Consider the following 14,702-nt stretch of genomic DNA (forward strand, 5'->3'; position numbering starts at 1 on the left):
TGGAAATATCTACACAGCCATCTCTATAAACACAGAAATATCTACACTGCTATCTTTATAAACGTGGAAATAGCCACGCCGCTATCTGTATAAACATGGAAATATCTACACCGACATGTGAAAAAATATGAAAATATCTACACAGTCATCTGTATAAACATGGAAATACTTCCACGGCTATCTGTATAAACATGGAAATATCTACACCGCCATCTGTATAAAAATGGAAATAAGTACACAGTCATCTGTATAAATATGGAAATATGTACACCGCTATCTGTATAAACATGGAAATATCTGCACCGCCATCTGCATAAACATGGAAATATCCACACCGCCATCTGTATAAACATGGAAATATCTCAAACGCTATCCGTATAAACATGGAAATTGCCACACAGCTCTCTGTATAAACATGGAAATCTCTACACCGCTATCTCTATAAATATGGAAATTCCTACACCGAAATCTGTATAAACATGGAAATATCTACACCATGATCTGTCTAAACATGGAAATATCTACACTGCCATCTGTTTAAATATGTAAATATCTACACAGCCATCTCTATAAACATGGAAATATCTCCACCGCTATCTGTATAAACATGGAAATAGCCACAAAGCTATCTGTATAAACATGGAAATATCTACACCGCTATCTCTATAAACATGGAAATATCTCCACCGCTATCTGTATAAACATGGAAATATCTCCACCGCTATCTGTATAAACATGGAAATATCTACATGGCTGTCTCTATAAACATGGAAATATCTTCACCGCCATCTGCATAAACATGGAAATACCTACTCAGTCATCTGAATAAACATGGAAATATCTACACCACAGTCTGTACAAATATGGAAATATCTAAACTGCCAGCTGTATAAACATGGAAATATCTACACAGCCATCTCTATAAACTTGGAAATATCTACACTACTATCTATATAAACATGGAAATAGCCAGACCGCTATCAGTATAAACATGGAAATATCTACACCGACATGTGCAAAAATATGAAAATATCTACACAGTCATCTGTATAAACATGGAAATACCTCCACCGCTATCTGTATAAACATGGAAATATCTACAGCGCCATCTGTATAAAAATGGAAACAACTACACAGTCATCTGTATAAATATGGAAATATGTACACCGCTATCTCTATAAACATGGAAATATCTGCACCGCCATCTGCATTAACATGGCAATAACTACACCGCCATCTGTATAAACATGGAAATATCTACACCGCTATCTCTATGAACATGGAAATACCTACACCGCAATCTGTATAAACATGGAAATATCTAAACCAATATCTGTCTAAACATGGAAATATCTACACTGCCATCTGTATAAATACGTAAATATCTACACAGACATCTCTATAAACATGGAAATATCTACACTGCTATCTGTATAAACTTGGAAATAGGCACATCGCTATCTGTATGAACATGGAAATATCTCCACCGCTATCTGTATAAACATGGAAATAGTGACACCGCTATCTGTATAAATATGGAAAAATCTACACCGCTATCTCTATAAACATGGAAATGTCTACACGGCTATCTGTATAAACATGGAAATATCTACACGGCTGTCTCTATAAACATGGAAATATCTTCACCGCCGTCTGTATAAACATGGAAATAACTACACAGTCGTCTCTATAAACCTGGAAATATCTACACCACTATCTGTATAAACATGGAAATAACTACACTGCCATCTGTATAAACATGTAAATGTCTACACAGCCATCTCTATAAACATGGAAATATCTGCACCGCTATCTGTATAAACATGGAAATAGCCACACCGCTATCTTTATAAACATGGAAATGTCTACACCGCCATCTGTATAAACATGGAATTAGCCACACAGTCATCTGTATAAACGTGGAAATATCTACACCACTGTCTGTACAAACATGGAAATATCTACACTGCCATCTGTATAAACATGGAAATATCTACACAGCCATCTCTATAAACATGGAAATATCTACACTGCTATCTGTATAAACATGGAAATAGCCACACTGCTATCTGTATAAACATGGAAATAGCCACACTGCTATCTGTATAAACATGGAAATATCTACACCGACATGTGTAAAAATATGAAAATATCTACACAGTCGTCTGTATAAACTTGGAAATACCTGCACCGCTATCTGTATCAACATGGAAATATCCACACTGCCATATGTATAAAAATGGAAATAACTACACAGTCATCTGTATAAATATGGAAATATGTACACCGTTATCTGTATGAACATGGAAGTATCTCCACCGCTATCTGTATAAACATGGAAATATCTACACCGCCATCTCTATAAACATGGAAATACCTACACAGTGATCTGTATAAACATGGAAATATCTACACCACTGTCTGTACAAACATGGAAATATCTACACTGCCATCTCTATAAACATGGAAATATCTACACAGACATCTCTATAAACATGGAAATATCTACACTGCTATCTGTATAAACATGGAAATAGCCACACCGCTATCTGTATAAACATGGAAATATCTACACCGACATGTGTAAAAATATGAAAATATCTACACAGTCATCTGTATAAACATGGAAATATCTCCACCGCTATCTGTATAAACATGGATATATCTTCACCGCCATCTGTATAAAAATGGAAATAACTACACAGTCACCTGTATAAATATGGAAATATGTACACCGCTATCTGTATAAACATGGAAATATCTCCACCGATATCTGTATAAACATGGAAATATCTCTACCGCTATCTGTATAAACATGGAAATATCTCCAACGCTATCTGTATAAACATGGATATAGCCACACAGCTATCTGTATAAACATGGAAATATCTACACCGCTATCTCTATAAACATGGAAATATCTCCACCGCTATCTGTATAAACATGGAAATAGCCACACCGCTATCTGTATAAACATGGAAATATCTACACTGCCATCCGTAAACACATGGAAATTTCTACACTGTCACCTGTATAAACATGGAAATATCTACACCTCCATCTGTATAAACATGGAAATATCTACACTGCCATCTGTATACACATGGAAATATCTACACAGCCATCTGTATAAACAAGGAAATATCTACACCGCTATCTCTATAAACATGGAAATACCTACACCGCAATCTGTATAAACATGGAAATATCTACACCATTATCTGTCTAAACATGGAAATATCTACACTGCCATCTGTATAAATATGTAAATATCTACACAGCCATCTCTATAAACATGGAAATATCTACACCGCTATCTGTATAAACATGGAAATGGCCACACAGCTATCTGTATAAAAATGGAAATATATACACGGCTATCTGTATAAACATGGAAATATCTCCACCGCTATCTGTATAAACATGGAAATATCTCCACCGCTATCTGTATAAACATGGAAATAGTGACACCGCTATGTGTATAAATATGGAAATATCTACACCGCTATATTTATAAACATGGAAATGTCTACAACGCTATCTGTATAAACATGGAAATATCTACATGGCTGTCTCTATAAACTTGGAAATATCTTCACCGCCATCTGCATAAACATGGAAATAACTACACAGTCATCTGTATAAACCTGGAAATATTTACACCACTATGTGTATAAACATGGAAATAACTACACTGCCATCTGTATAAATAAGTACATATCTACACAGCCATCTCTATAAACATGGAAATATCTACACCGCTATCTGTATAAACATGGAAATAGCCACACAGCTATCTGTATAAACATGGAAATATCTACACCGCTATCTCTATAAACATGGAAATATCTCCACCGCTATCTTTATAAACATGGAAATAGTGACACCGCTATCTGTGTAAATATGGAAATATCTACATAGTCATCTGTATAAACATGGAAATATCTCCACCGCTATCAGTATAAACATGGAAAGATCTACACCGCCATCTGTATAAAAGTGGAAATAACTAAAGTGTCATCTGTATAAATAAGGAAATATGTACACCGCTATCTGTATCAACATGGAAATATCTGCAGCGCCATCTGCATAAACATGGAAATATCTACACCGCCATCTGAATAAACATGGAAATATCTCCAACGCTATCTGTATAAACATGGAAATAGCCACACAGCTATCTGTATTAACATGGTAATATCTACACCGCTATCTCTATAAACATGGAAATATCTCCACTGCTATCTGTATAAACATGGAAATATCTCCACCGCTATCTGTATAAACATGGAAATAGTGACACCGCTATCTGTATAAATATGGAAAAATCTACACCGCTATCTCTATAAACATGGAAATGTCTACACGGCTATCTGTATAAACATGGAAATATCTACACGGCTGTCTCTATAAACATGGAAATATCTTCACCGCCATCTGTATAAACATGGAAATAACTACACAGTCATCTGTATAAACCCGGAAATATCTACACCACTATCTGTATAAACATGGAAATAACTACACTGCCATCTGTATAAACATGTAAATATCTACACAGCCATCTCTATAAACATGGAAATATCTGCACCGCTATCTGTATAAACATGGAAATAGCCACACCGCTATCTTTATAAACATGGAAATGTCTACACCGCCATCTGTATAAACATGGAATTACCTACACAGTCATCTGTATCAACGTGGAAATATCTACACCACTGTCTGTACAAACATGGAAATATCTACAATGCCATCTGTATAAACATGGAAATATCTACACTGCCATCACTATAAACATGGAAATATCTACACTGCTATCTGTATAAACATGGAAATAGCCACACTGCTATCTGTATAAACATGGAAATATCTACACCGACATGTGTAAAAATATGAAAATATCTACACAGTCGTCTGTATAAACTTAGAAATACCTCCACCGCTCTCTGTATCAACATGGAAATATCTACACCGCCATATGTATAAAAATGGAAATAACTACAGAGTCATCTGTATAAATATGGAAATATGTTCACCGTTATCTGTATAAACATGGAAATATCTGCACCCCCATCGGCATAAACATGGAAATATCTACACCGCCATCTATATAAACATGGAAATATCTCCAACGTTATCTGTATAAACATGGAAATAGCCACAGAGCTCTCTGTATAAACATGGAAATATCTACACCGCTATCTCTATAAACATGGAAAAAACTACACCGCAATCTGTATAAACATGGAAATATCTACACCATTATCTGTCTAAACATGGAAATATCTACACTGCCATCTGTATAAATATGTAAATATCTACACAGCCATCTCTATAAACATGGAAATAACTACACCGCAATCTGTATAAACATGGAAACAGCCACACCGCTATCTGTATAAACATGGAAATATCTACACCGCAATCTGTATAAGCATGGAAATACCTACACAGTCATCTGTATAAACATGGAAATATCTACACCACTGTCTGTACAAACGTGGAAATATCTACACTGCCATCTGTATAAACATGGAAATATCTACACAGCCATCTCTATAAACTTGGAAATATCTACACTGCTATCTGTATAAACATGGAAATAGCCACACCGCTATCTGTATAAACATGGAAATATCTACACCGCCATCTGTATAAAAATGGAAATAACTACACAGTCATCTGTATAAATGAGGAAATATGTACACCGCTATCTGTATCAACATGGAAATATCTGCAGCGCCATCTGCATAAACATGGAAATATCTACACCGCCATCTGAATAAACATGGAAATATCTCCAACGCTATCTGTATAAACATGGAAATAGCCACACAGCTATCTGTATTAACATGGTAATATCTACACCGCTATCTCTATAAACATGGAAATATCTCCACTGCTATCTGTATAAACATGGAAATATCTCCACCGCTATCTGTATAAACATTGAAATAGTGACACCGCTATCTGTATAAATATGGAAAAATCTACACCGCTATCTCTATAAACATGGAAATGTCTAAACGGCTATCTGTATAAACATGGAAATATCTACACGGCTGTCTCTATAAACATGGAAATATCTTCACCGCCATCTGTATAAACATGGAAATAACTACACAGACATCTGTATAAACCCGGAAATATCTACACCACTATCTGTATAAACATGGAAATAACTACACTGCCATCTGTATAAACATGTAAATATCTACACAGCCATCTCTATAAACATGGAAATATCTGCACCGCTATCTGTATAAACATGGAAATAGCCACACCGCTATCTTTATAAACATGGAAATGTCTACACCGCCATCTGTATAAACATGGAATTACCTACACAGTCATCTGTATAAACGTGGAAATATCTACACCACTGTCTGTACAAACATGGAAATATCTACACTGCCATCTGTATAATCATGGAAATATCTACACTGCCATCACTATAAACATGGAAATATCTACACTGCTATCTGTATAAACATGGAAATAGCCACACTGCTATCTGTATAAACATGGAAATATCTACACCGACATGTGTAAAAATATGAAAATATCTACACAGTCGTCTGTATAAACTTGGAAATACCTCCACCGCTCTCTGTATCAACATGGAAATATCTACACCGCCATATGTATAAAAATGGAAATAACTACACAGTCATCTGTATAAATATGGAAATATGTACACCGTTATCTGTATAAACATGGAAATATCTGCAACGCCATCGGCATAAACATGGAAATATCGACACCGCCATCTATATAAACATGGAAATATCTCCAACGTTATCTGTATAAACATGGAAATAGCCACACAGCTCTGTGTATAAACATGGAAATATCTACACCGCTATCTCTATAAACATGGAAAAAACTACACCGCAATCTGTATAAACATGGAAATATCTACACCATTATCTGTCTAAACATGGAAATATCTACACTGCCATCTGTATAAATATGTAAATATCTACACAGCCATCTCTATAAACATGGAAATATCTACACCGCAATCTGTATAAACATGGAAACAGCCACACAGCTATCTGTATAAACATGGAAATATCTACACCGCAATCTGTATAAGCATGGAAATACCTACACAGTCATCTGTATAAACATGGAAATATCTACACCACTGTCTGTACAAACGTGGAAATATCTACACTGCCATCTGTATAAACATGGAAATATCTACACAGCCATCTCTATAAACTTGGAAATATCCACACAGCTATCTGTATAAACATGGAAATACCCACACCGCTATCTGTATAAACATGGAAATATCTACACCGCCATCTGTATAAAAATGGAAATAACTACACAGTCATCTGTATAAATGAGGAAATATGTACACCGCTATCTGTATCAACATGGAAATATCTGCACCGCCATCTGCATAAACATGAAAATATCTACACCGCCATCTGTATAAACATGGAAATATCTCCAACGCTATCTGTATAAACATGGAAATAGCCACACAGCTATCTGTATAAACATGGAAATATCTACACCGCTATCTCTATAAACATGGAAATATCTCCACCGCTATCTGTATAAACATGGAAATATCTTCACCGCCATCTGTATAAAAATGGAAATAACTACACAGTCACCTGTATAAATATGGAAATATGTACACCGCTATCTGTTTAAACATGGAAATATCTCCACCGCTATCTTTATAAACATGGAAATATCTCCACTGCTATCTGTATAAACATGGAAATATCTCCAACGCTATCTGTATAAACATGGATATAGCCACACAGCTATCTGTATAAACATGGAAATATCTACACCGCTATCTCTATAAACATGGAAATATCTCCACCGCTATCTGTATAAACATGGAAATAGCCACACCGCTATCTGTATAAACATGGAAATATCTACACCGCCATCTGTAAAAACATGGAAATATCTACACTGTCACCTGTATAAACATGGAAATATCTACACCTCCATCTGTATAAACATGGAAATATCTACACTGCCATCTGTATACACATGGAAATATCTACACAGCCATCTGTATAAACATGGAAATATCTACACCGCTATCTCTATAAACATGGAAATACCTACACCGCAATCTGTATAAACATGGAAATATCTACACCATTATCTGTCTAAACATGGAAATAACTACACTGCCATCTGTATAAATATGTAAATATCTACACAAGCATCTCTATAAACATGGAAATATCTACACCGCTATCTGTATAAACATGGAAATGGCCACACAGCTATCTGTATAAAAATGGAAATATATACACGGCTATCTCTATAAACATGGAAATATCTCCACCGCTATCTGTACAAACATGGAAATATCTCCACCGCTATCTGTATAAACATGGAAATATCTCCACCCCTATCAGTATAAACATGGATAGATCTACACTGCCATCTGTATAAAAGTGGAAATAACTACACTGTCATCTGTATAAATAAGGAAATATGTACACCGCTATCTGTATCAACATGGAAATATCTGCAGCGCCATCTGCATAAACATGGAAATATCTACACCGCTATCTGTATAAACATGGAAATAGCCACACAGCTATCTGTATAAACATGGAAATATCTACACCGCTATCTCTATAAACATGGAAATATCTCCACCGCTATCTTTATAAACATGGAAATAGTGACACCGCTATCTGTGTAAATATGGAAATATCTACATAGTCATCTGTATAAACATGGAAATATCTCCACCGCTATCAGTATAAACATGGAAAGATCTACACCGCCATCTGTATAAAAGTGGAAATAACTAAAGTGTCATCTGTATAAATAAGGAAATATGTACACCGCTATCTGTATCAACATGGAAATATCTGCAGCGCCATCTGCATAAACATGGAAATATCTTCACCGCCATCTGAATAAACATGGAAATATCTCCAACGCTATCTGTATAAACATGGAAATAGCCACACAGCTATCTGTATTAACATGGTAATATCTACACCGCTATCTCTATAAACATGGAAATATCTCCACTGCTATCTGTATAAACATGGAAATATCTCCACCGCTATCTGTATAAACATGGAAATAGTGACACCGCTATCTGTATAAATATGGAAAAATCTACACCGCTATCTCTATAAACATGGAAATGTCTACACGGCTATCTGTATAAACATGGAAATATCTACACGGCTGTCTCTATAAACATGGAAATATCTTCACCGCCATCTGTATAAACATGGAAATAACTACACAGTCATCTGTATAAACCCGGAAATATCTACACCACTATCTGTATAAACATGGAAATAACTACACTGCCATCTGTATAAACATGTAAATATCTACACAGCCATCTCTATAAACATGGAAATATCTGCACCGCTATCTGTATAAAAATGGAAATAGCCACACCGCTATCTTTATAAACATGGAAATGTCTACACCGCCATCTGTATAAACATGGAATTACCTACACAGTCATCTGTATCAACGTGGAAATATCTACACCACTGTCTGTACAAACATGGAAATATCTACAATGCCATCTGTATAAACATGGAAATATCTACACTGCCATCACTATAAACATGGAAATATCTACACTGCTATCTGTATAAACATGGAAATAGCCACACTGCTATCTGTATAAACATGGAAATATCTACACCGACATGTGTAAAAATATGAAAATATCTACACAGTCGTCTGTATAAACTTGGAAATACCTCCACCGCTCTCTGTATCAACATGGAAATATCTACACCGCCATATGTATAAAAATGGAAATAACTACAGAGTCATCTGTATAAATATGGAAATATGTTCACCGTTATCTGTATAAACATGGAAATATCTGCACCCCCATCGGCATAAACATGGAAATATCTACACCGCCATCTATATAAACATGGAAATATCTCCAACGTTATCTGTATAAACATGGAAATAGCCACAGAGCTCTCTGTATAAACATGGAAATATCTACACCGCTATCTCTATAAACATGGAAAAAACTACACCGCAATCTGTATAAACATGGAAATATCTACACCATTATCTGTCTAAACATGGAAATATCTACACTGCCATCTGTATAAATATGTAAATATCTACACAGCCATCTCTATAAACATGGAAATAACTACACCGCAATCTGTATAAACATGGAAACAGCCACACCGCTATCTGTATAAACATGGAAATATCTACACCGCAATCTGTATAAGCATGGAAATACCTACACAGTCATCTGTATAAACATGGAAATATCTACACCACTGTCTGTACAAAGGTGGAAATATCTACACTGCCATCTGTATAAACATGGAAATATCTACACAGCCATCTCTATAAACTTGGAAATATCTACACTGCTATCTGTATAAAGATGGAAATAGCCACACCGCTATCTGTATAAACATGGAAATATCTACACCGCCATCTGTATAAAAATGGAAATAACTACACAGTCATCTGTATAAATGAGGAAATATGTACACCGCTATCTGTATCAACATGGAAATATCTGCAGCGCCATCTGCATAAACATGGAAATATCTACACCGCCATCTGTATAAACATGGAAATATCTCCAACGCTATCTGTATAAACATGGAAATAGCCACACAGCTATCTGTATTAACATGGTAATATCTACACCGCTATCTCTATAAACATGGAAATATCTCCACTGCTATCTGTATAAACATGGAAATATCTCCACCGCTATCTGTATAAACATTGAAATAGTGACACCGCTATCTGTATAAATATGGAAAAATCTACACCGCTATCTCTATAAACATGGAAATGTCTAAACGGCTATCTGTATAAACATGGAAATATCTACACGGCTGTCTCTATAAACATGGAAATATCTTCACCGCCATCTGTATAAACATGGAAATAACTACACAGTCATCTGTATAAACCCGGAAATATCTACACCACTATCTGTATAAACATGGAAATAACTACACTGCCATCTGTATAAACATGTAAATATCTACACAGCCATCTCTATAAACATGGAAATATCTGCACCGCTATCTGTATAAACATGGAAATAGCCACACCGCTATCTTTATAAACATGGAAATGTCTACACCGCCATCTGTATAAACATGGAATTACCTACACAGTCATCTGTATAAACGTGGAAATATCTACACCACTGTCTGTACAAACATGGAAATATCTACACTGCCATCTGTATAATCATGGAAATATCTACACTGCCATCACTATAAACATGGAAATATCTACACTGCTATCTGTATAAACATGGAAATAGCCACACTGCTATCTGTATAAACATGGAAATATCTACACCGACATGTGTAAAAATATGAAAATATCTACACAGTCGTCTGTATAAACTTGGAAATACCTCCACCGCTCTCTGTATCAACATGGAAATATCTACACCGCCATATGTATAAAAATGGAAATAACTACACAGTCATCTGTATAAATATGGAAATATGTACACCGTTATCTGTATAAACATGGAAATATCTGCAACGCCATCGGCATAAACATGGAAATATCTACACCGCCATCTATATAAACATGGAAATATCTCCAACGTTATCTGTATAAACATGGAAATAGCCACACAGCTCTGTGTATAAACATGGAAATATCTACACCGCTATCTCTATAAACATGGAAAAAACTACACCGCAATCTGTATAAACATGGAAATATCTACACCATTATCTGTCTAAACATGGAAATATCTACACTGCCATCTGTATAAATATGTAAATATCTACACAGCCATCTCTATAAACATGGAAATATCTACACCGCAATCTGTATAAACATGGAAACAGCCACACAGCTATCTGTATAAACATGGAAATATCTACACCGCAATCTGTATAAGCATGGAAATACCTACACAGTCATCTGTATAAACATGGAAATATCTACACCACTGTCTGTACAAACGTGGAAATATCTACACTGCCATCTGTATAAACATGGAAATATCTACACAGCCATCTCTATAAACTTGGAAATATCCACACTGCTATCTGTATAAACATGGAAATACCCACACCGCTATCTGTATAAACATGGAAATATCTACACCGCCATCTGTATAAAAATGGAAATAACTACACAGTCATCTGTATAAATGAGGAAATATGTACACCGCTATCTGTATCAACATGGAAATATCTGCACCGCCATCTGCATAAACATGAAAATATCTACACCGCCATCTGTATAAACATGGAAATATCTCCAACGCTATCTGTATAAACATGGAAATAGCCACACAGCTATCTGTATAAACATGGAAATATCTACACCGCTATCTGTATAAACATGGAAATATCTCCACCGCTATCTGTATAAACATGGAAATATCTTCACCGCCATCTGTATAAAAATGGAAATAACTACACAGTCACCTGTATAAATATGGAAATATGTACACCGCTATCTGTTTAAACATGGAAATATCTCCACCGCTATCTTTATAAACATGGAAATATCTCCACCGCTATCTGTATAAACATGGAAATATCTCCAACGCTATCTGTATAAACATGGATATAGCCACACAGCTATCTGTATAAACATGGAAATATCTACACCGCTATCTCTATAAACATGGAAATATCTCCACCGCTATCTGTATAAACATGGAAATAGCCACACCGCTATCTGTATAAACATGGAAATATCTACACCGCCATCTGTAAAAACATGGAAATATCTACACTGTCACCTGTATAAACATGGAAATATCTACACCTCCATCTGTATAAACATGGAAATATCTACACTGCCATCTGTATACACATGGAAATATCTACACAGCCATCTGTATAAACATGGAAATATCTACACCGCTATCTCTATAAACATGGAAATACCTACACCGCAATCTGTATAAACATGGAAATATCTACACCATTATCTGTCTAAACATGGAAATAACTACACTGCCATCTGTATAAATATGTAAATATCTACACAAGCATCTCTATAAACATGGAAATATCTACACCGCTATCTGTATAAACATGGAAATGGCCACACAGCTATCTGTATAAAAATGGAAATATATACACGGCTATCTCTATAAACATGGAAATATCTCCACCGCTATCTGTACAAACATGGAAATATCTCCACCGCTATCTGTATAAACATGGAAATATCTCCACCCCTATCAGTATAAACATGGATATATCTACACTGCCATCTGTATAAAAGTGGAAATAACTACACTGTCATCTGTATAAATAAGGAAATATGTACACCGCTATCTGTATCAACATGGAAATATCTGCAGCGCCATCTGCATAAACATGAAAATATCTACACCGCCATCTGAATAAACATGGAAATATCTCCAACGCTGTCTGTATAAACATGGAAATAGCCACACAGCTATCTGTATTAACATGGTAATATCTACACCGCTATCTCTATAAACTTGGAAATATCTCCACTGCTATCTGTATAAACATGGAAATATCTCCACCGCTATCTGTATAATCATGGAAATAGTGACACCGCTATCTGTATAAATATGGAAAAATCTACATCGCAATCTCTATAAACATGGAAATGTCTACACGGCTATCTGTATAAACATGGAAATATCTACACGTCTGTCTCTATAAACATGGAAATATCTTCACCGCCATCTGTATAAACATGGAAATAACTACACAGTCATCTGTATGAACCCGGAAATATCTACACCACTATCTGTATAAACATGGAAATAACTACACTGCCATCTGTATAAACATGTAAATATCTACACAGCCATCTCTATAAACATGGAAATATCTGCACCGCTATCTGTATAAACATGGAAATAGCCACACCGCTATCTTTATAAACATGGAAATGTCTACACCGCCATCTGTATAAACATGGAATTACCTACACAGTCATCTGTATAAACGTGGAAATATCTACACCACTGTCTGTACAAACATGGAAATATCTACACTGCCATCTGTATAAACATGGAAATATCTACACAGCCATCTCTATAAACATGGAAATATCTACACTGCTATCTGTATAAACATGGAAATATCCACACTGCTATCTGTATAAACATGGAAATATCTACACCGACATGTGTAAAAATATGAAAATATCTACACAGTCGTCTGTATAAACTTGGAAATACCTCCACCGCTCTCTGTATCAACATGGAAATATCTACACCGCCATATATATAAAAATGGAAATAACTACACAGTCATCTGTATAAATATGGAAATATGTACACCGTTATCTGTATAAACATGGAAATATCTGCACCGCCATCGGCATAAACATGGAAATATCTACACCGCCATCTATATAAACATGGAAATATATCCAACGCTATCTGTATGAACATGGAAATAGCCACACAGCTATCTGTATAAACATGGAAATATCTACACCGCTATCTCTATAAACATGGAAAAAACTACACCGCAATCTGTATAAACATGGAAATATCTACACCATTATCTGTCTAAACATGGAAATATCTACACTGCCATCTGTATAAATATGTAAATATCTACACAGCCATCTCTATAAACATGGAAATATCTACACCGCTATCTGTATAAACATGGAAACAGCCACACCGATATCTGTATAAACATGGAAATATCTACACCGCCATCTGTATAAGCATGGAAATACCTACA

Source organism: Pan paniscus, chromosome 12 (genome assembly GCF_029289425.2).
Source record: "Pan paniscus chromosome 12, NHGRI_mPanPan1-v2.0_pri, whole genome shotgun sequence".
Classification (NCBI taxonomy): Eukaryota; Metazoa; Chordata; class Mammalia; order Primates; family Hominidae; genus Pan; species Pan paniscus.